General features: G+C 42.3%; 1 protein-coding gene across 6 annotated transcripts in view; it reads right to left on the reverse strand.

Annotated features, from left to right (window-relative positions):
* MYRIP (myosin VIIA and Rab interacting protein) overlaps window positions 1-5,205 on the reverse strand; it is a 409,223-nt gene extending 404,018 nt beyond the window's left edge. For 2 of the 6 annotated variants that reach the window (XM_047739939.1, XM_047739903.1), the window contains exon 1: window positions 4,779-5,203. The gene's annotated coding sequence lies outside the window, so the exon portion shown is untranslated. Of the gene's footprint in view, window positions 1-1,753; window positions 2,010-4,398; window positions 4,606-4,778 lie in introns of those variants that run through there. The other 4 variants (XM_047739949.1, XM_047739933.1, XM_047739911.1 and 1 more) reach the window with 4 other exon arrangements.
* Window positions 5,206-25,133: the final 19,928 nt, after the last annotated feature.

The following is a 25,133-nucleotide window of genomic DNA, read 5'->3' on the forward strand; positions in this document are numbered from 1 at the left end:
AACAAAATCTTTAAAAAACAAACAAAAAACCGCTACAGGAAATGCAAGTAAAAAAGCAGTGAAACACATTTCATGCTTATTAGATGAACCAAAATTAAAACATCTGATGGCACAAAGTAATGGGGATACAAGGAGCTTCAAGACAGTGATAGTAGGAGTAAAAAGTGGCCCAACAACTACAGAGGACAATCTCCAAAACCCAGCAACAGATAGATGTTGATGTAAGCATATCCTCCTACACAATTATTCTACGTCTGGGGATATAAATCCTAGACACACATACACTTGCAGAAGACCTTATCAAGGATATTCCCTGCAACATTTTTCATAACAGCAAAAGGTAAAAACATCTTTTTGTCCATCAAAGATCCATATTCAAACTCTGGTATACCAAACAAGGAAATATTATGTTAAAATGTATAAACTAAACTTATGATTATCAACAAATGTTATCAACATACGTTTAAAAACAATGTTGGGTGAAAAAAAGCAAATTACAAAAACAAATAACAGATCTCCATTTACATAAAATTTTAAACATAAAATAAGACTACACATTCTGGTGGGCCCACGCTCAGTCCCAATGTTGCAGGTTGCCGGGATTCAATCCCAAACTCTCATCCTTCACTGTCTGGATTTCCCTCTTGCTCAGCAGGAAGTTTCTACTTAATGGCAGTCCCATACTTTGCCCTAAGTAGCTACTACATGCAAGGCTCTCTACCAGATGCCAGGGAAGACAGAAGAATTGTGCAAAGCTCCTCTCACCCCACATAAGGGCACACAACTCACCTGGGGAAGACGTCTGGGAGACTTGGCGCTCGGTTCTTGCTCTGGCTCACATAATGTAAAACTCAGAAAGAGTGCTTCCAGACCCAGTTCCTTCATCCTGAAAATGGGAAAGCCACCCTCCTCCTGTGATGAAGACTAACTGAATATACATATGTAGGGTCCAGCACATGGCAAGTATACAGCACTCTTGGCAACCACAGTCATGGCAGCCAGCACACGAATACAATCTTCTAAGCAGCATCTCCATCACACCGATGGTAAAAAGAAAAGGCACTGAATGGGTCTGCTTGGCCCTCTCCACAGCCGGATACAACCGCCCCCACCCTGTGGTCTCCCCTTGGGACTTGGCCCCCACCCCGTGGAACACAGAAGGCATTTCATGGGGCAGCAATCTGGCTACACCCATGCCTCTTTATTTTTCCAAGTTCACCACGGACAGTGCTCTGTGAAAATAGCTACCTGCCTCAGGAAAGAGAACTCCTTCTCTCACACCTTTGGGGGAATTCTGGGGTGAAAGGAGACCAAGAAAATCACGACACACCTAAGCTAGTTTCTCAGCCAATTCTCTTTAAAATTCCAAGGACACAGATGCCTGGGTGGCTCAATGGGTTAAGCATCTGCCTTCGGCTCAGGTCATGATCCCAGGGTCCTGGGATAGAGCCCCACATCAGGCTCCCTGCTCTGCAGGAAGCCTGCTTCTCTGTCTCCCACTCCCCCTGCTTGTGTTCCCTCCCTCACTATGTGTCTCTTTGTCAAATAAATAAACAAACATTTTTTTTAATGAAATAAAATAAAATTCCAAGGACATGCCATAGTTCTGTACTACCCAAGAGAGGGCAACAATGTCTCAGCTCCCCATTCTCCAACACACAGGTGCCTCTGACCCACAAGCCACCCTCCTGAAAAGCTGGGACAGGGTTCGATCCATGGACTTAGTGTAGCAGGTACCAGAGGGGAAACTTACCTGCCAAACACGGGAAAAACCACAGTGTTTGGAAGTCATTTCTGGAGATGTCATACTGTTGGATTTTATTCCTGGGACTGCTTCCCCCGGACTTGTGAAAGAATGCTGGGTATTGCTGGTCTCCAGCCAACGTGGCGCCACCATGTGGCGACAGCATAAACAGTTTCTAAATCACTAAGCCTTGACATTCTTAGATCCTCTTATCAGTTTTTAATTTTGAGAAATTCAAAACATTCCCATTTTTACGTTTCCGACGAGAATTCATTCAAATTTTCTATGTACACTTTACCATGACACTATTTCAGACTTGCATTTTTCAAATACACTCTGTGAATAAACTGGCTTCAATTGATCAATATCAGCTTGATGTATCTGGGGTCTGGCTTGCTTCACCGTCCAGGAACCTATTGGGGGGAAGGGAGGAGACAACCAGTGTAGACTCTACCCAGCTCCTAAGACCAAATTCTTCCTCCTAGATTTCTGGACTGGCTTACCTACAACTACCTTTGGTTTGCATACATTAAAAGAGGAGGTAGAAAATCATCAAGCAGTTTCATTTTAGCTCTGAAACTAAACTGGTGAAAGAAATAATAACAGGAATAAAAATAAAACTCGCCTGACAAAACAAAGCAGGATGATGATTACCCTTGGGGGACAGTACCTATAGAGGACGGGGGAGACTGGGAATATTCTAGGTCTTATTCTGGGCACTGTTTACACAGGGGTGTTCAGTTTGTGAAAATCCAGAGTGTACACTTCATATCTATGCCATTTTCTGTCATTATGTCATAGCTTAATATAATATTAAAACAAAGCCACCAAGTTCTGATCACTTGTCCCTCTTTAACTTGCCTTTGGGACAAAAGGCTGTGCAGATACAAAATGAACTAAGAACAGGGGACGCATGTTTCTCTCAGTTATTTGTCTTTGTCATTTGATTTCTCCAAAAGCCAAGGCCACAAATGCTCTCCTTTTGCCCCTTTGGGAGGAGAGGAAGGAGAAAGGACACAATCTAGACCACTGTGAGTTTACATTGCTGGACCTGGCTAATACTTCACTTTTCCAAAAATGAGCAGACTCTGGAGCAGGCAACTGCCCCTGCCCTTCCCCCTCCACACGAAACCAAGGCCACAAAGATATCCATGTCTCCACAGAGACACACTTTAGTTCCACAGAGACAACCATCCCACATACACACACACAGACACAGTGCCTCACCACCACCAGAGACAGCCCAAACCCCACAGAAACAGCTAGCCTCCAGCCCACACACCACAGATGGGGTAAGGAGACATTGTGAGAGATGTGGCTACCCATGGACAGGTAAAGAACAGCAACTGGAAGATGAAATGTAGTATTTTCAAAGTCTTACCAAACTAAATTTCTCTGGAAAAATTTTTAGATCTAATAAGGTCCCAGAAACTGCTATTAAAAAAAAAAAAAAAATCTTGAAATCACCTCCACTTCTACCCACAGCTCAGATCGTCTGGAACATATTCCTTCTGTTTTCACCTCTACCATGTCCCCTGAACCCCAACTGCCTTGGGAAGACTAAAAAGCAGGGATTCTTCTGTTTTATAGATTAAAAAAAAAAAAAAAATGAGGCTCATAGCGCCTGGCTGGCTCAGTCCAGTAAAACACTGGACTCTTGATCTTGGGGTCCTCATTTCAAGCCCCACCTTGGGCACAGAGATTACTTAAAAAAAAAAAAAAAAAAAAGTTGAGGTCCAAAGATGTTTGTCAGACATCACAAAATTATCCAAGTAAATATCTGACCACTGAGTTAGGGGGAGGTAGCCTGAGTTGGGACAGAATAACAGTGTCAAAAGAAGGGGGTGACTTTGTCTCCAGTCCAAAGCTCTGAGAACCACCCACAGACCCACAGGAGCTGCCTCAAAGGAGCTGGAGTAAACTATTCACATCCGGCAACAGTTACACATTCTGTGACTGGACTCCACCCTCCCCAGGGAAAGTGCAACAAACCCAGATCTGGGGGCAGGGAGTAGGGCCGGCCGGATGAAGCCAGACTCAAGACATTTTCTTAGAGCTGATGAGAGTCAATGTTGACTAAGCCAAGAGCAGAGCGCACATGCTTCTCTTACGAAGTCCTAGGGCCCAAACTGGTGTGTACAGTTAATCTCTCCCATACTTATCCTCGGGAACAGGGCTTATTTGGGAGAAGGAAACGGAGCAGGATGGATCTAAGAGCAGACACCTAGCAAATTCCCCTACCCTGCCTAGACGTTAGCAAATTAAATGACTGAGATTGGAGAGGATGCTGCAAATGCTGCAGCAGGTCCAGGGGTCCCAGCCGCAGAAGCGCTCGGCTCACCCCAAAGGTGCCCCGCAGATACACCTCAAACCTCTGTAGGTCCCTTGGGATCGGCTCCCGACCTCTCCAAATCCGGCAAAGTTGGGGGTAAGGAATTATGAAAAGGAGACCGGGATGAAGCTAAAGTGACCATCCATCTGCAACAGCGCGCCCCTACCCAAGCAGTCCGCGGACCTAGCCAGACGCGACCCACTAGGGTTCTTACTCCGCGCACCGGCCATGACCTTGAGCGAGTCCTGATTAGCCCCATTTTACAGAATTAAGAGTCAGAAAGAGTCAAGTCCGCCGCGCTGGGCTGCTCCGGGGTGCTTACCCGATGGTTCCAGGCGCCCCGCCGGTGCGCCTGCAGCGTAGTAGGTGCGCGGTGAACCGCAGCCCAGGAGCTACGTGGCCAGTGAGGAACGCCAAACGCGAGCGAAACGCAGAGTCTAGCTCCAGCCGCGTCCAAGGGAGAAAGGGGCGGTTCCGACTCTGCGACGATCCTCGAGCAAGTTCAAGGGCTCCCACCCCCGCCCCCAAGCCCCTCCGCAGAGGCAGACCGGCCGTGCCCAGAGGCCCTCGCTCAGGACTCGCACGGGTGTGTTTGGGCGGGGGGGTACGTGAGAGACACCTCCACACACCCACCCCCGAAGTTGCGGCAACGCAACCGGGAGAGTGGCGCAAAGCCGCCAGAGAGGAGGGGACGGTACTCACAAGGGGTGGCCGGGCTGGAGCAGTTCCGTGGCCCGGGTCATCGATGGCGGCCACCGCGCTTCAGGACGCCTGGGGCACCTGCCGCAGCAGCGCGGCGCGGTGCGTGGATGAGCGAGCTGCGAGCAGAGAGACAGGGGCGCGGGTCTGTAGGCGCGCCGGATCTAAGCTGCAGCGCCCTGGGGGCTCGGCCGCCAGAACCCCAGCCGCAGAGGGAGCCGGGGAGCGGGCAGAAGGCGGGGAGCGCGGCGGTGGCAGCGGCTGCGAGGGAGGCGCCCGCGCCGCAGGCAGCTGGGGCCAGCCTGGCCGCAGCGGCCGCCGACACCTGCTGGCCCGGCCCACCGCCAATCAGAGGTGCCCGGGGCGGGGGCGCGTGCGGAGGCGGGGCTGGAGCGCCAGCGGGGCGCCGGGCCGGAGAGGCGGTGCGCGCTCGCGCCTGCGCCGGGGCAGAGGGGTGCCCGCCGGGCCGGTTCCTCAGAAGCTCCCCGGGCGCGCGGGCGGCACGCGCCGGGAGGGGCGGGGCGCATCGGGAGGAGGCGGGGCTGGGGCTGCGCGCGCCCGGGGCGGGGATCCGCGCCCCTTCCTGGGCTCTTCCCAGCAGCGCAGTGCAGTGCTGGGACCACGGCCATGGAGCCCCCCAGGCGAGACCTCAGGTCACTCTTATCTTTGAAGTAAGGTTTTTCCTGTCCCCTACCCCTGAGCCCCGGGGCCCGGACCCTCCCTTACCGCGGAGTGACACGTCACCCGAATCCGGGGTCGGCTTGTCTACCAGCGCGGCCGCTCGCCCAGCGGAGTGTGGGCGCCCTCCCTCCCGAGCCTCACCAAAGCCTGCGTGGCGCTTCTCCAAAGACAGCTCTTCCCCACTTCACAGTCCCTGGGTATTTAAAGTCACCCTGGTGACCCATGCCCTGGTCTGGATTCCTTTCATTCTGCCAGGAATTGACTGTGCTGGGGACGCTTAGTCGTTCAACAGACACAGACTGGCTTCGCGCTGGGCTCAAGTCTGTCCCAGGCTACTGCGCGCCCAAACCTACGAAGCCCCCCATCGCAGCCGCACGGGAGGTTTAGTAAGCCGGCGCTGCCAGAAGGACGCCCGAATATTGCTGCAAGTAAGAGACGCGTTCGGGCCCCTGCCAGGAGGTCCAGGTCCTGGAAGAACGCCTGGAAGTTGAAAGGTTCGCCTCCAGGCCAGGGCTTCATAGCGCGTTTGCATTCCCCAGGCGCAGGTCCCGGAATCTCCCTGAGACCTACTGCCTTAGCCCCAACACCTGGGCTGTGAAAACACATTGTCAGTTTTAGCCGCAACATGGAAGTCACTCCATCAAAATAATGTGTCTGTGGAGCTACACTGGTGATTCCTAAACCCCTGGGAGTCCTCTCGCAGGACGGTGGATTGAGAGTGTTCACCCCGTGTAAATTTGCTCAGTAGAAATGGATGGCTCCTTTGCTGATCTGCTCGCAGCCGCATAAAACAAAAACCTTTAAGAAGGGAACTTGGAAGATAAAAGAGTTGATTTCTCTTAAGATCGAGTTTCCTCTTTTAAAGGGATTTTATTATCCACAAACTGCCTAAAGTGGAAGAAAATTTGTGTTTTGTTCCTATTTTGTTTACATTCAGTTTTAGTTACCTGTGCTTGATTAGCATTGGCATGGTACGAAATTCACCTAGTGCAGATGGCTACACAGTTAACAAGACTCTCTCCCATCCTTGCTCCCAGCCTCTCGGTTCCTCTGCCTGGAGGCACCGTTGCCCTCATATTCCATTCCCGCTTACCCTAGAGAAAATCTGATCAACCAAAGGTATTCGTCCAATGTTCTTATTTTTACTTTTGTTATACAAAATGGTAGGTCTAACGTCAGGCACAGGTCAGCAGAGGAAAGGGTTGAGTGTAGAATGTGAAAGGGTTACTTTCCACATGGGGCCCAGTAGTGGCAGCATCGGGACAAGAATCTCCGTGCAAAGATGATTTGACATTGGGCTGGTATTTGTAAAACTCACCTAATGTATAAATTCGCTTCCTTACAGACTCTTTGAGAATCGAGATCCTAACATCTTATGTAAGTGATAAACATTTCAAAAGAAAAACAAATACATACAGAAGATTTTAGTGATTTGGGCAAGCTTACAAATAAGACAGGAAGAAAGTACAGATGGAAATCTGGAGATGTTATGAACAAGAAAAAGCCCCAGTTCCCTATTTGTCATCTTGTAGGTCAGAAACAGGAAAACCTCCATTCTTCACCTGAGCTATTACTGACTTTTTTTTTTTTTTTTAACATTCCCTGTGAAAGGTTTGGCATTTGGAGATGAGTTGGGTAACAAGCAAGATGACCTAAAGTTTTATCCCCTTGGTTACTCCATCCTGAACTGTCATTCAGCAAAATTTTACTGAATAGCCATCCCTTCTTTTGCTGCTCATGACTCTCAGGCAGTGTTTGTTTTTCCCTTTTCTGCATGATCTTGACCACTATAAAAGTTTAAGTGGATTCTTCCTTTATCAAGAAGAGCTCATTGACTTTTGTGAACCAAGGATATGTATCTCATCTTCTTTTAAAACATGAATCAGACAGTCCGTTTCTTAGCCAGAAGATTGATGAGTTTATCCTGGCAAGAGAAGGACATGTCTCAGGAGGATTCTGAATAGAAATAAAAGAGCATTAATCACAAGACTGGGGTGCCAGTATGACCTTACTGCTTCCTGTCTTTGTGACCTTGGACAAGTTACTTAACTTTGCTGAATCCTAGATTCCCTAAACACAAAATGTGGCATAATCCTGTCCACTGTGTTATTAATTGATACAATGTATGTGAAATTGCTTGGTACATAATGAGATTTAATATGTTAGCTATCTAAAAATGATCATTTTAGTCTAAAAAAACAATTTTATAAAGGAAGTTTCTATACCATTTTGTGGCAAGCACTGGCATAGAAGTGATGAAACTTTCACCAGCCACTTCTCAATCAGCCAAAACATGATATCTGATTTTCCAAAAAATGTATCTCTACCTCTTCCATTTCAACTTAGTGTTTGTTATGTAATATTAGTTATTTGGATGTATCTTCAGTCTCCCAATTAGACTGGGAATGACTTGAAATTGGAACCATGTCACATCTTTGATTCCTATAGGCACATTGAACATTATCTTGATAAATGGTAGACATCCAGTGATTATTTGTTAAATGAAAAACAAGTGGGTGAAAAGAAAATTTGTTGAGTTGGACCTCATCAAAAATAAATTTTAAACCCATCTATTCTGTGAAAGACCCCATTAAGAGGATGAAAAGACAATGGTACACTGGGAAAAATATTTTCAAATAACGTATCTGACAAAGGACTTCTATCTGGAATATATAAAGAATGCTCAACATTCAATAACAAAAACTCCCAAACAATCTAATTAGAAAACGAGCAAATGATATGAAAAGATATTTCACCAGAGTATACAAATAAGCACATGAAAAGATGCTCAACATCATTAGCCAAGGGGAATGTAAATTAAAGCTATAATGAGATATCACTACATACTATCAGAATGGGTTAAGATAAAAAATTGTGATGACACCAAATCCTGACGAGGAGACAAAGAAATTGTGACTCATATGTATTGCTGGGAATGTAAAATGGTGCAACCACTCTGGAAAACTATTTCTTCTAAAACCAAAATTGAACCTACTACACAACCCAGCAATTTCACCTTGGGCATTTGTCCTAGAGAAATGAAAACTTGCATTCACACAAAATCTTTTACAAACCGAGCCACATAGCACCAGTCAGTTCTCAGCAGCTCCACCCAGCACTAGATAGCAAAAGAACAAAGGACCGTGACGCACATCCAGTCTGCTTGCTATATGAAGAAATGGGATGGAGCTCACTGGACTGAGTGAACACTCTTGGTTTCAGACAAGTCAAGGAGAAGTGGGAGGCTTCAAAATGGAAATCCTAGACTTTAAGTAGTGATTATCTGGAAAAACAAAAGACATGTGACCATATGTGTATCTTGCATTGATGAAACAGCTCACACTGGACTAAACAGAACTAGAAATAGAAAAGCATAGAAAAGAATTCATTGTTTCTGGTAAGTACAGTGTTTTTCTCTAAGGTATTTTCAGAATAATAAATATTTTATTATACAGATATTTGCTCCCTATTAAATAGTGGCTTCTAAAAAGCGTTATTGCTTTCTTTAGTAGAGCTGATTCTATCTTGGAGGGATAGTGTAGAAATAATTATAGAATCTTGTCATTCACTGATTATAGTATCCAATAAAGGATCCTGGTGCTGCTAAGAGATACTGTTAAAAATATTATTTTACAGGAGTAGATGATTACTGAATTACAGTCTTTATTTGTGACTGTCTCCTCTTACAATTTTTCTTATTATAAATTAGGTCCCTACAAAAAAACCCAGGCTCAGTTATTAACCTCTGGAGCCAAATCAGATCCTATGCTTCTCTGAATCCTGAACCAATTGACATCTGAGGCAGCTGACTCAGCCTGCAGTTGTGCTGAGGGTTAATAAAATTAGCAGTAATGCCCAGAAACCTAGCCAGTGCCTTGGGTGTGAGTGTTCATCCCCTTCATAACAATCCTCAAAGCCTGAGGGATGGTTTAATTGTCGTGATCTTATTCACTGAGGCTTAACAATAAGGTTCCATCGAAATGGCAGTCAGGCATCCCTAAAGAGAAGCAGACAGATGAGTCTGTCCTCTTTCCCTCAGTGCCTGATCCTCCCTACCATGCTCTGCTTTTTCTTTATTCCACAGCACTTGTCACCCTTTAACACAATCTTAACTTTCTTATTCTGTTTGGTACTTATTGTTTGTCTTCCTCACTAGGATATAAGCTGCATGAGGGCAGAGATTTTTGTTTTGCTCACTGATACCTCTAAGTTCCTTGGACAGAGCCTAGCACAAAGGAAGAGCTGGATAAATATTTATTAAATGAATTAAGATGCCAGAGAAAATGCTCATCCACCAACATTTACAATTCAAAGATGTTCAGATGCTTTCATGTATGCTGAATATTCACATTGCTATTTTTTAAATCAGGTGACCTGAATTTTCATGTATTTTAAAATTCCTTCCAGAGGTGAAGTGATGCTGGCTGCAGTGATGTTACCAGATCATTGAGGATATTTCTCCACTCAGTAATTCTCCCCTCCACTCTGACCATCACTATCTTTAAGGCAGAGCCAAATGGCTTATGGTTCCAGGAGACAAAAAAGGTGGATCCTACCTGGAAGATAGAATCTAAGGGGATATTACATGAGAGAAGATTCTGCTCTATAGAAAGGGAAAAGACAAAGAAGAAGAGAAGGGGGAAAAAAGTAGAAGAGGAAGAGAGAAAAAAGGAGAAGAAGGAAGAGGAGGAAGAAGAAGTGAATTGAAGAAAAGGAGGAAGAGGAAGTGGAGGAAGAGGAGGATGTAGAAGAGAAAGAAGAGGAGGAGGAAGAGGAAGAAAAGGAGGAAGCAGATGGAGAAGAAAAAGGAGGAGGAGGAGGAGAACTCTCTCTGCCAGAAGAGCAAGAAAATCATTTGGAATGATTGTGAATAGGTAAACAACACTATTTTGTTCTCCCAAGGATCCAGGACTGAATCTTTCTTGATCCCTAGGGGACCCAGAATGGAAATGTGGGAAGATGGTAAGGAGATGGAGATGACATAGCATTTGGGGCTAGCAGAGTTGAGCCCCAGAGAGACTGAATGTACAAATGGACAATAGCCAGACCATAGATGGTCTGGACTGACCCACAATCTCTCCAGCAACCAGCCAGGAAGCCAAACCACACCCTCTGTAGTTATCTGCCCTCGATGATCAGGACTTGGTCAATGGCTACCAGTTTCCTTATTTTTGGCCCCTGCTTCCAACTTAGTGCCAATCAGAGAAAGCCATATATGTTCTCAGCTTAATCCTATTGAATGCCCTGCTTCTAGTTAGCCTGCTTCCAACTTCCTCATGCCCCAAACCTGCAGTCAGGGAGAATGCCTGAAGTCTTCCCTCTTTTTCATTATAAGGTTTCCTATTCCACTGCCTGCCTTTGAGTCTCTGCCAAACACAAACAAGGAACAAAAAGCTTGTTAATTCTCATCTGGGTGATCTTCATTTATTCCCACAGTTTTCCTAAAGGTCCTACTGAGACAGACTGCATTGCCCACCACCACAGACCGTAGCCTTTACTAAGTCAGATGCCCACAGAGGCCCTTTGTGCCTTGCCCCTAGTGGCTTGTTGAGTTCTCACCAAACATTTGTAAATCAGCCATGGTTCTGAGCTCTGCTCTCTGGGTGTGGAATTCCACAGCTATTCATTCTCGGTTTGGTTCCTGGATTTTGTTATTGTTTTCTCTGGGCTTTGCATCCTTAGTGCAATCAGGCCATTTTGGGGGGACCCATTTTGCTCTCTTTTGTGGTTCTGTTTTGTGATGTGCTATCTAAAAGTGTTTGTCCTGTTAAGGAGAATCACAGAATAGAAAACAGGCACAGGTGCCTATAAGCTGACTCTGTGGTTCTCATCAAACCAGAACCCATTTGGACAAATTTTGCCAAATTACCAATAAAACTAGGTGAGATATTCCTTCCACCAATGTGTTGTTGTTGTTCTTTTTGTTCTGAGAGCTTGGCTTTGATCCAAGGAGAACGTTCTCTTTAGTGAATGTTCTCTTTGGTTCTACCTGCCTGCATGTGCTGGTGGTCAAGCCTGTGTTCAGAGGCAGCCAAACCATCAGGTTGGGGGTCCAAGACAAAAAGTGCACAAGCATCACTTTTGACTCACAGTTGCTTGCTGCCAGGGGAACATCTCAGTCTAAGTCCTTTTCTCCTCCTCCTCCTCCAGAAGAAACTCCTCCTTTCTACCTGAACTCTTCTGATAATCCTAATTCTGTCATATGTTGCTCTAAATGGCACAGCTCCACCAATGGCGATTTGGAGTTTCAGTAGCCATCTGGGAACATTTGGCTGGAATAAAATTGTTTGTCTGAGAGGCGCCTTGGGAAAGAAAGGATCTAAAGTTTCTCAGGTTTTATAGGAGGCATTTGTATGGGTATGCAGAGCCCTCACATGAAATTCTTTTCTTTTTTTCATCCTCAATGGGGAAAAGCTGACAGCCTTCCTGTTGAGATCAGGAACACGACAAGGAGGTCCACTCTCACCACTCTTGCTCAATATAGTATTCGAAGTCCTAGCAACAGCAATCAGACACCAAAGAGAAATAAAAGGTATTCAAATTGGCCATGAAGAAGTCAAACTCTCTCTCTTCGCAGATGACATGATACTTTATATGGAAAACCCAAAAGACTCCAGCCCCAAAGTACTAGAACTCATACAGCAATTCAGCAATGTGGCAGGATACGAAATCAATGCACAGAAATCAGTTGCTTTCTTAGACACTAACAGTGAGAATACAGAAAGGTAAATGAGAGAATCGATTCTATTTACTATAGCACCAAGAACCATAAGATACCTGGGAATAAACCTAACCAAAGAGGTAAAGGATCTGTACTTGAGGAACTACAGAACACTCATGAAAGAAATTGAAGAAGACACAAAAAGATGGAAGACCATTCCATGCTCATGGATAGGAAAAATAAACATTGTTAAAATGTCTATACTGCCTAGAGCAATCTATACTTTCAATGCCATCCCGATTAAAACTCCACTGGTATTTTTCAAAGAGCTGGAGCAAACAATTCTAAAATTTGTATGGAATCAGAAGAGACCCCGAATTGCTAAGGAAATGTTGGAAAAGAAAAACAGAACTGGGAGCATCACATTGCCTTGTTCCAAATGAAATTCTGATTAAAAAAATTCCTTCACTAAAAGATTCTTTGGCCAAAGCTAATGAGCAACCTGACAATCTGAAGCAATGACAAACTAGACTCATTCCCTGAGTAAGTTTTCCCTCTGTGTTCTCCAGTTACCTCTTTACATCTAACTCTTCTTCATTCCTCTTATTCTTCTGATCTCTCTCCTTCCACACTTTCGGTAATTTCTCACTCTTCTTTCCCTTGTCCAGATCCCCTATCTCTTCCTCCTGACTTTCCTAAGACACCCAAATTCTGGTTCCTTCTAAAAATCTATCCTTCCCATAAGTCATGTGTGCCTTGAATCTGAGCTAATTCAGTTATAATTCAGAATTTCCCTAACCCTTAGAAGTTCAACTCCTATTCATAGAATTTAGCCTTCTTTTAGATGCATTCATATGTCCCACCATTACCCGAACTATGTCAACTTGTACACATGTTGTTCAAAACCTCAGATGTTAAATCCTGGATGGCAAAAACTGATTGGATGAACACAGAAAGGGATCTCCAGAGTCCCTCTTTTATAATAAACCTGAGGGTCAAGAAGGGCCCCAAAGTTAGGGCAAAGTCTACTAAAAGCCATACCCAAAACATTTCCAACAAAATTTTATTAGACCATAATTCAATCGTGCACACAAAAAATGAAACTGTAGGAGGTTATGGTTGTGTAGTCCACTCCCTCAGAGACACAACCGTTATCCCCCTAACATCTGGTAACTACAAGACCCACACATTTAGGGATTTCTCCTCTGATAATCTGCCCTGTTTCTTGCAGAGTTGGCAAAATATTGCAAGGGACTCATGTACTCATCCCCATCTGCCTTCCCACAACATCTTCCTAAACAGTCTCAGCCTCCTGACATTCTTAAAACAGGACATTTCATCTATTAGAAGAGACATCGGAGAAAAAACTATTCTTAAACTTCACTGGAACGGACTTTATCATGTACCGTTAGCAACAAATACAGTAATGAAACTCCAGGGAATTAGTCCTTGGGTTCATGTTTCATAATTAAAAAAGCAATTTGGAATTCCACATCACTGGCAGGCTACTCCTATAAGGGACCTCAAATTTCAAATTTCCAGAGATCCACTAGTAGCAGCTGATTTTTGGAAGTAAGTAGCTGACCAAGGGTTTGTGGAATATGCAGATGACTTAGGATAGTAGATAGTCACTGTCTAAGACATGGGACTAGACTCCTGGCTAATTTCTATTTTGTTATTCATCTGCTTGCTCATAACCATTCTTCTCATTTTCTACAGACCCTTGGTTATTACCCACCCATAATGGCCCTTTTCCTCTTTTCATCCCACTTTATTGTAATTGTTAGGTCAGAACATACTTATTATAATGGCATTCTTAGATGATCCCAAACAGGAGCCATAGCCCCGAGTCTTACTGATTGCTGTATATGTCACCCGTCACCAGATCATCATGATAAAAACCTCTAGAGAATTTCAGTCTTAATAAGCAGATCATAAGGGATGGCAGCTGATGGCATTTGCATCTAAATAAATAAATCAACACATGAATATGGTAGTGTCCTTCTGTCACAGAAAAAGAACCAATTATTACAAGACATTTGAATTCAACAACTTTCATGGGCGTGATGGACCAATTACTTGCCACCTGGAAGAGGTTAAAAGAGATCAAACTGTAACTGGGCTAATCTAAGACTTTTCTTCTGATCTTCTGCCATAAACAACTCCTTTTCTCCTGTGTCTCTGAATGCCCCCTACTGGATACTACTTCTTTTGCAGCCAGAATGCCTGGTCTTACTTGCCTCAGACTCAAACTTCATGCCCTTTACCAATAGTATGCCAAGACTTATCTGTATACAGAGTCCGTAATCCTAGAAATCACAAACTTGGCAAATTCCCTGAGATGCAAGTCCCCAAATAAGCCCACCCTTGATTATCCAAGCACTCCAACTGGGAAATTACTAACCAGTTGTTTATGTGAACAACCAGAGCAGTGTTCCCAAGGAGGAGACCTTATAAGCAGAAAGTACTATAAAAAACTTATCATTAACCTTGGCAGAAGTTAAAACAATACTCCTCCACCCTAGATGATGTACAGACCAATCTCTACTCATTGGCACAGGTAATGATGGACAATTGTATTGCTCTAGATTTTTTTGCTGGCTAGTCATGGTGGTTTTTGTGTCATTGCTAATACTTCTTGCTGTACTTAGACCAATGAAACGGGCAAAGTAGAACAGGCAATACATTGCCTTAAGGAAAAAACGACTTGGCTTTTTCAGGTTGGTCTACATGGCCCATGGAATTTGTTTACTTGGACTGGGTTGGGCAATTGGGGTTCCTGGTTCCTGTAAGTGTCTTATAGGGACTGTTAATTATACTTGTTTTTGTGAGTGGTCATGGTGTGGTCTCTGGCATTCTATCCAGAATTGTAAATCCTACTGCATAGGTGCTCTCTTGACAGATAATCACCAGGACAATATGACAACAAAAAGCTCGAGATGATCTTGCAATACAGTTGACCATGGAGACAAGTGAACCATCCCCATAGTGAAGATCCAGATCTGTAGCCTTCCCTGAATAGGTCAATCTGCTACTTGCAAGAGTGGGAGAATAACCAAAAGGAAGATGGATGGATTGAATATGTGAAGGAAGATGGCCAGCCTATATGACAGTAGAATGCTTACTCACAAGCTCAACAGCAACCAGTTCAAGAAGTGAAAACACAACCTCTGTAGCAATTGGCCCAGAACAATTAGCACTCAGTTAATAATTGCCAACTTCTTAAGTTTTTTGCCCCAGCTTCTGATTGAGGATCAAAAGGAGAAAGCCAAATATGCTTGCCAAGCCAATCCCATAAGATGCTCCATATCTAGTTAGACTGATCCAGATTTCCTATACCAACAATGTCCAATCAGATCATACCTTTTTTTTTGTTATAAAGATTTCTTTTGTTATAAAGATTTTTTCTTTTGTTATAAAGATTTCCTATCTTGCCTGCGTTTGACTCTACCAATCACAAGTGTTGGTGGCTTTATTTGCATGGTCTTCATTTATTTCCACAGCTTGTTAGGAACTCTGGAAGGAGACAGACCCACATGGCTACCATCTGGCAACACAGAGCAGCTGCTGCCAAAGAGGAGTGGAACCATGTCAGATTTAAGGTGAGAAAGAAATAGGAGATGGAACTCTTAGAGTGCCTTGACTGTTACACAGCGTAGAAGAAATCCACAAATAACCTCTATACTCCCTATGGAAGAATGTGGAAGGTACTGATTGTTGAGGGCCAGCAAGCCTGTAGGGGGTTACTATTGGGAGGGGGTAGGCTTTACCCACATATTACTCCCACATAGGGGATATGAGGTAGTTTGCCAAGACCAGGGACCTGATTGGGATTTGGCTGAAACCCAGAGGTTCGGTCAAGACATTAAGAGGCAAAATGGGTCAGGTCATCAAGGAAAAGACTCCAGGTGCTCACCATGCCAAGAACACTGCATCAGTTAAGTTTTGCTGTGAAACAAACCACCTCAAAATCTAGCAACTTAGAGTAATAAACACTTACTAGATCATCATTCTGTGGGTTGGCTAGGTGGGTCTTTGGGACTGGGCTTGCTCAGCTGATCTTGTGAGGCTCATTCAGGGAGCAGATTAGTTTTTGGCTGGATAATTTAGAATGGATTACTCACTGAATGAAATGGATTGTAAGTTAAAAGTCATCTAACAGTTTATCCTTAGTGATTGTCTGTGGGTTTCCTTCACTATTCTTTTTCCCTGTCAACCATTTTGAAAATAAGACATAGTTGCAATTCCAAGGCATTCACAAATTTTGGAATATTTATTAGTTGGTTATGTTAGCAAGTACAGTAATGTGCCTAGTAATTTACCTGGCAGTCTCCTTCTAGCAGGAATGTTAAACTTCTTTCCATTTATGACTTTACGACTCAACCTAATATATACAGTGTTTTCACATATGAGCATGTGCAAGGGCCAAATTCTGGGAAGGGCTTTCTGCACTGACTTTTGAGTTATATAAAGGTTCTCATTTCCCCACCATATGAAAAATGAGAATGTAGCATCATTCCCATGCCATAGCCATCTTATCTTTTGAATCAAGTCATTGATGATGAGCTCTTCCATATGCTTATCTGGTAACCATATGTATCACATAGGAAGTTCTGCAATTCAACAGACCACACTCAATTAACATTACTAGAAGGAAACACTGCTTCATTAACAATAAGCTTCCCAAAGTTTACTGTACATGGGGAGAGAGCTAATGGTGAACTGGGTGAAGATTTAGACACTGTTTCTATTCCAACACCAAGATTTATTTCCCCTAGGAGCTCATGGCTACTTCCACCATGTTGACCTCAGTAGATTGCTACTCTTCTAATAAATGTATCCAAACAGGGATATAAATCCTTTTCTCATGTCTCTAGAGGACACTTGAGATAAAGTTTGGATATTTTTTATTTATTTATTTATTTATTTATTTTTTAAAAGATTTTATTTATTGATTTGACAGAGAGAGATCACAAGTAGACAGAGAGGCAGGCAGAGAGAGAGAGAGGGAAGCAGGCTCCCTGCCGAGCAGAGAGCCCGATGCGGGACTCGATCCCAGGACCCCGAGATCATGACCTGAGCCGAAGGCAGCGGCTTAACCCACTGAGCCACCCAGGCGCCCAAGTTTGGATATTTTTTAAAAATCACTGAAAACTAGGGGAAAATGGAAACAATATCAAGAGTATCATTTTTTGAGACTAATATTTCTCCAATTTTGTTCAACAGAACACTAATTTGGGGAGCTGGTAGAAGATGCTCCATGAAAAGATGTTTGTTGTTCAACCAAAATTGGGAATGGTCCACACTATATCTATCCCATAGATACTACAATGTACATGAGCATAATAAAGACTCTGAGAAGTCATACGACAGACCTCTAACTTTTCCTAATGCAGTGATTCCCAGGCTATGAAAGTTCAGAATATTTTATGTTAGCACACAACCAGTATCTTATGGGCAGCATAACCTGAGTTATCAGTTTGGTTACCTGCATTGTATCCTAAGCCTTAAAAAGGGGACCCCTGTTAAAGCAAGGGTTGTGGTGGAGTCCCTTCTTTCCCACATCTCCCTTCAGATTCTATATGGTAGATGCTGTCCTGAAAGCTCAAGGTAAATTACTCCATGAATAGACAAAGAGAAGAACATCAGGACCTTCTTGTGGCTACTTAATATCTGAGTTCACAGTCCTACTTTTTTCTCTAAGAAGTCTTTCCTTTTCAGATGAGTGATACCTGGAATGACTTGTCTCACAAGATGGAAGAGAACTGTAGAATAGTTGTCAAGAGAAAGAACCCAAGAGTCTGACTCCACCACATCTTAACTTAAAATTTCCATGCTTCAATTGTCTCATGTGTAAAATGATAACAGTAGTAACTACCTCATAGGATATTGTGAGTAGCACATGAGTGAAAGCTTATAAAATACTTAGAACAGGATCTGACATAGAGTGTGTATTCTAGATGTCAGAATTATTTAGTTTAGCCTAAACCTTGCAGCGCTCAAAAGAATATCCTCATCAGACTACAATACAGATTTCAAAATTCATACAAGAAAGACACATCTTGAGGAGCTAGGGAATCAGTTTTATCTGGTTGCAAATATTTTATTAGCATGACTATCAATAGGTTAATTGATGCACTTTATATTTTTATTTTTATATCATAATTATAAAAGTAATATATTCTAACACTGGGAGTCTATAAAATATAAAAAATAAACATTAAAGGGAGAAATGCATTCAAATGATCTGTCTTTGGAGACCCCACTGATAATATGTTGTTATATATACAATACATTTATTATGAAAATGATGATATAATACACTGCTAGATATATTTTTCACCTGGCAAAATGTTGTTTACACTCACCCTGTCACTATGCAACAGCTGCCGATTATTCCATCCTGTGGAATATATTGTAATTCCTTTCTTGATTCCTGAGTGGTTTACTCACCAGGATGATTTGGTGAATTACCCATCACAAAGCTTGTGTTTCAACAGAAGGAGCCCACACACTCTTCATCTCCTGGAGGATTATTAAGCCCTGTCAATTCTTTCCACTGATTTTCCCACTCGTACACCATGTCCACCTATTAGTCTTCATTATTTTTGAGGATAAATAAATTCAAGTCAAGCACATCTACAGTCAGCCAGAGAAAATCAAAACGCTAGAAGACAAAGCTTATTAAGTAAGATTAAAGGAAATAGTATTCTTTTGTCCCTTATCTGTCAATTCTCTATACTTATTATTCAAGCATTAACATTTTCTTCATTTTTTCCCTTCTAACTCTACTTCCCATAAAAATGGGAGTATTTATTATAATGTGTGTCATTCCATAACACATGACAGTGTAAAATTGGCCAATACCACCTTCCTTCACTTTCAGGAGAAAAGAGATCTGGAATGCTTCAAGGACAAAATATGTTAGAAAATAAGTTACCCAGAAATACCCCCATGCCAAAGCATCCAAAATACAAAACTTGGTTTGAATTGACTTTTTTTCCTAGTGATCTTCCATGTTTCAAGTCATGCAAATAGAAAAACTAACGAATGAATCACTCTGATCTCTGTGGTCATGACAGAATCTACAGAGTGATGAATAACCATCCAGTTGGGAACATTCTAGCAGCTGAATTCTAGCATTAGAGGCAATGAGATACAAGGCATCCTGTGCATTGGACAGCTCTTATTTTTGCCTTTTGGAGGTCATCACTCTCCCGCAGTCTATCCCATCACCCCAGTTTCTGAGAAGGACCCCGGTATGGCCACCAAACATCCAACTCCCTGGCCACAGTGCTAGGTTACTTGAGCTAGGTCAATGATATTCTGTTCAGGGACTTACATCAACTATTGAGAAAGGGGGACTATTAAAAAACTGGACTTGACATGAATAGAATAAATGTCAGAGCAGCTTATAGTCATCTTTCTGAGAACAAAGGTGTATAAGAAATCTCTCTAAATTACTTGGTTCATGATTTTGTGGGCTGCCAATATGAACTGGTCTCAGCTGAGTTAATTTTCTGGTCTTGGCTAAACTCATTTATGTATATGTATATATACATATATATATATATGTATATAAGCATCCCTTAGATTGGTCAAGCCCAGCTGGTCTAGGATGGTCTCACCTGGGATGGGTTACCTCTGGTCCATGTAGTCTCTAATTATCCAGATGCCCGGCCCAGGCTTACTCACACAGCATGGACATGACTCTAAGAGAGTGAACAGAAATGTGTAAGACCTAGTGAGCATTAGGCTCTAAACTGGGATGGTCTCACCTTTCCCTACACTCTGTTAATCAAAACAAGCCTTAAATCCAATCCAGATTTAAAGCAGTGGTAAAATGGACTCCATCTCCATAAGGAAGAACCACAAAGTCATAGTGCATGGAGGTCTAGGTAGAGGCTTCCCTCTAACTATGCCCATTTTTTTTAGGTAATCTTCCACAGCCCATCTTCCGGCCACAATTATTCACATGTCTTCTATATGCAAAATGCACTTACCTCTTCCCAGGACCTTTTCCATCTGTATTGGAGTCCATGATTTTGGGACATATATCCTTTCACACGAGGCTTGATTGGAGGCCTGTGAACTAAAAAAACAAGTTACATGCCCTCAACACACCCAACATAGAAATGGGAGGCATGGACAGGGTGACCATGATAGATTTTTCCAATCAGGATACTCTGTTAAAAACAGTTGCAGTGAAAATCTTGTAAATTTCATGAACCAAAAGACCTCATCACTTTTGGGGAAGGTCATCGAGAGGATGTGATCTTGGGTTGATCCACAAGCTACAGGTGGGCAATTGGAGGCTCCTCACCTCCTTCTCTGTCCTTGAAATGTACCTTCTGCTCAACTTCCCCACAATTGGAGCCATTTTCAAGGACACAGACTTGAGATAGTGAGGGGGTTTAGACCCTCTGGGAGGTGTATACATGACTGAACCTCACACACACTGCCATATAAACTTGTAAGATTCCAGCAGTGGGTATGGGTCTACTGGTCTCATGGCCACCCAAGACAAGCCTGGGTGTTAAACCTGCCACCTGCCAGTCTGGAGTGACGTACACCTTTCTTCAATCTCTGCCTGGCCTCTGTGCATGGGGAGTTTGTGAAGTAACAATCCCAGAGCGAGGGATGCTGCGGATGCACAGACTGAAGAGAGGCCCCAACAAGAGGCTATGCAAAGCACTGAGGCATTTTAAAGTGGCAATTTTCTTCTTTGGTTTCTGCATATGCTGATACAACAAATTCTGATTCTAAGTGGCTTGGCCAGGTTCCTATCTACAGATCAAGCAGGATTTTCTGGTAAATAAAACATTCATGTGTTTTTTATTAGTGCTTGAGTCTTTTTTTATGAAGTTGTCATTGCCATTTAAAAGTGCATCCTAAATCCTGATATTCAGTGCAAGATTTTGATGAGTAAAAGATTTAAATTGTGTCTTATCATTAAATAATTTAGGGTTTTCTGTAACACATTACTTTTTTGTGTGTGTTTTCTACAAAGTCTAGATGATTTTGGTTAATGTAAGCTGATAGCTACTTAATATATTCTTTGAGTCCTAAGATACAGTTTCATTAAACCAACCTTTCCAAAGCATAGGTAACTTTTTAACATTTTTAAAACATTTTGTTGAAAGTTAATATACATGTTGAAAAGTACACAGACCATATGTGTATAGGTTGATGAATTTTCCCATTGAGCACACTTGTGTAGTCAGCAAGCAGATAAGAAACAGAATATTACCAGACCCCAGAAGCTTTCCTGTGCATGCTTTCAGCCATGACTCCTCTAAGACTGGACTTCTCAACCCCAGCAGTATTGATATTTTGGGCTGAACAATTCTTTGCTGTGGGGGCTACCCTGTATATTTAGGATGTTGAGGAGCATCCTTGACCTCTACTCCTACCTGCCAGTAGCAATGCTCATCCCCAGTGCGATAACCCCAAATAAGTCTCCAGACATTGCCAAATATGCCCTGAGGACTGAACCATGCCTGGAGGAGAACCTCTGCCTCTAAGATGACCACTGCCATGACTTCTAATAGCATAGGTTAATTCAGCCTGTTTTGTACTTGATATAAATGAACTCATACACTATTTTCTTTTGTACCTGGTTTCATTCTCTGAATATTATATGCAACATTTATATTTTTCTGTATAGTTATAGATTATTTTGTTGCTGAATAGTACTCCAATGTGTTAATACACCACAATTTGTTTATCCTTTCAACTATTTTTTAAGATTATTTAATTAATTAATAAATTAATTTATTATGGGAGGGGTGTGAGAGAGAGAGAGAGAGCTGGAGGAGGGACAGAGAAGGGAGAATCTCAAGTAGACTCCACTCTGAGTGAGTTGTTGACTCTGGGCTCAACCCCATGATCCTGAGATTATGATCTCACCTGGAACCAAAATTCAGACACTCAGCTGACTGAGCCACCCAGGCACCCCATCCATTCAACTGTTGAAGGACATTTTAGAAATCACCAGTTTTTGACTAATACAGTTTTAAAACTCATTTCTTTTTTTATCATACCTTACATCCCAAATTATATATCATAGCTCATCTTTAATTTTTTTTTTTTTTTAGTTAAGCATCTGAATTTTGAAAATTTTGTTAATCTGGAACAAATCACATGCTAGGCATTATAAATAAAATACTTTTTGGTAATTTTATAAGAAATCCACAGTGGGGCCACTGATCTTGAAGGTGAGGTGGAGAGGGGGAAAAAGGAGTCCAAGTTCAGTGCAACCAAAATCACTGAAGTGACTGCCGGGCATTGTTGGTAGCTCTGGAAATGTGAAGATGAATAAGACAAATTCGGTGCCTTTGAGAATTTTGCCATCCATTCCTCCTAGTGCTGACTGATTTTTCTCTCCTGGGGTTGATATGATCTAATGGTACTGATGAGGGAGCAGGAGGCTGGCTGAGGACAAAGCAAAAGCTGGCACCTTGCACCCCCTCTCCACCTGCTCCCCTCAGTAATGTGTGTGACATTCCTCAGGCACCCCTGACTGCCATAAATGAGAAACAAATAGTTAACTTGCAGAGATTACAATCCTACAAGACAGGAGTCTCCCTTGGTTTACAAATGTCCTAGAGATCTACAAACAAAGAAGTTACCTTATCAATAGCACAATTTCCAGAAGCAAGTAACTCAGTTCCTCAAGCCCTAAATAAAGTTAAATTTCTTCTAAACCCAAATCTCACTAAAAAGGACACTTGATAGGAGAAATGTGAAACTTTATCTCTAGATCTCCAAGATAGTGTCAAGAATCATTCCCAAACATATGGCCCACTGATATACATCTAAAGGGTCTCACAAGAAGATTTTTACTACTAGTAATAAATAACCTTTCTCCCAACAATAGCTAGCCCCTCAAGGTCCTGGAGACCTTGCTTCCAAAATTCCTTAGAGACTAACATCACCCCCTTTGTTCTCACCTACTCAACTCCTGTGTATATAATCAGCCACTCCTCAGGATAACGGTGAAGCTGCTCTTTCTGCCCACAGGTCCTGTCCCCGTGCTTTAATAAACCACCATTTTGCACCAAAGATGTCTCAAGAATTCTTTCTTGGTCATTGGCTCCAGACCTCAGCCCACCGAACCTCACCTAGGTTCTAGAACTTCATCAGTACCTCCTATGTGGAAGGTTGCCTCTGATGACAAGATCTGGGCATTGCCAAGAGGATGGGCAGTGGGGCTGCAGCTGCTTTTGGTCTTTTTCAAGAAAGATAGAAGTGTCCTAGAGTTGTAGGTCCACCCACCACCAGGGTACAGAAACAGGGAAGAGTTTAAAGCAGAAACCTTAGCTAAGAATAGGTAGGGTGCAAGCCACAGTGGGGAAAACACTCCCTGTCCCCAGAGACCTCTAACCACAGGGGATGCTGGATGGGGGAGGGGAGGCAGCAGATACAGTCTTCCAAGGAAATCCAGCTGACAGGACAGAAATGCTTGCTGATGATCCATGAGTCACTTCATAACTGTGTCTAAAAAGTTCATCTACATTCACAACATATATCCCACTAGACAAAGGAGAATATGAGCCTAGGAACAGAATGGCTGTGCAGGGCTCTGTTTTTAAAATTGGCTAATTTGGTCTTTAATAGGCATCAAGCAAGTTGAGTGGCTGTCCTTTCACAAGAAGAGTTTCATCACCAGTATTCCATAAAGCATCTTTGTCTCTTATCTTTGCAACTCAAATATTTCCTTAATTCTCTACAACTTCAGGACAATGAAACGAGGGCCAGTGTGACTGGTATCATCCTCCCTACTTATTCATCATTCTCAGCCTTCTGAGACTTTCACTTCTCTTCCTCTACTTATATTTGTTCATTATTGTTACACACTTGTTAAACCCAGTATTGTTTAATTAAATTGATCAAATGTTTATGTTGTGAATTCATTTTGAATTGACCTTTCAATTAAGTTTGCATTATAATTATCAAATTATAAATATTTAAGTAATTAAAGAGTTTCAATCCAACATAGGAAGGTTTCTAAATTTTCTCTCAAGTAAATCAATAGGAAATAAAAGAATATTTAAATTTTTATAACCATGTGTATATTTGTCATTTAAAAGATTATTAAATGTTTAATAAACCCAGACCTATTTCCAAGAAAATGGAAATATAATAAATATATAATAATAAATAATAAATAAATATAATAAACCCAGACCTATTTCCAAGAAAATGTTAGATAATATTTGTAAAAATGGTATTTCAACTACTTCACTGGGCAATCCTTTAGTAAGCATCTTGCCTAATTTATTAAAATAGCAACTGGCAAAGCAAAACAAAGCCAAACTCAAACCTTTCAAGGGTCCCATTGTTGTGCATGCAGTCTCAAAAACGTCACCCTCCCCAATACCAACCCTTGTCCCTTCCTGCCAATTAGCCAATTAGAAAACAATGAGCCATTGAGCCACTGAATGGCAGAGACTTAATATTTAAAAGCCAGCTTTTATGTTTGTCTTTTGCCCCTCAAGAAAATCCCAAAAGGACACATTTTTTCACTGTATTTATCCATCACATGGTAAAATAACTCAGAACAAATGTGCAAGACTTTCCATTGAACTATTTGTGCTTTCCAGTTAATCTGTCTCAAAAGCTTCCACGGCAAAGGATTTGTAATGGGCTGCCACAAGATAACAAAAGTGCTTTTCTCTTCAAAATTCTTACTTACCTATTTGTGAATCCCAGTATTATAAATTGTTGTTTAAATAAGTATACTTATTGTTTAAAGGAAACTGCATCTTTTTTTGTATTATGTTCATTTAGCCACCATATAGTACCTCATAAGTTTTGTTGTAGTATTCAATGATTCATTAGTTGTGTATAATACCCAGTGCTCATCACAACACGTGCCCTCCTTAATACCCATCAACCCGTTACCCCTGCATCATTTTGTAAAGCAAAATGTGTATATATGTTAAGACATTACCTATACACACATATGCATCTGTGTGTGGGGGGGGTACACTCACAAATAACATACATACATA

Source organism: Lutra lutra, chromosome 1, assembly GCF_902655055.1.
Source record: "Lutra lutra chromosome 1, mLutLut1.2, whole genome shotgun sequence".
In the NCBI taxonomy this organism is placed as follows: domain Eukaryota; kingdom Metazoa; phylum Chordata; class Mammalia; order Carnivora; family Mustelidae; genus Lutra; species Lutra lutra.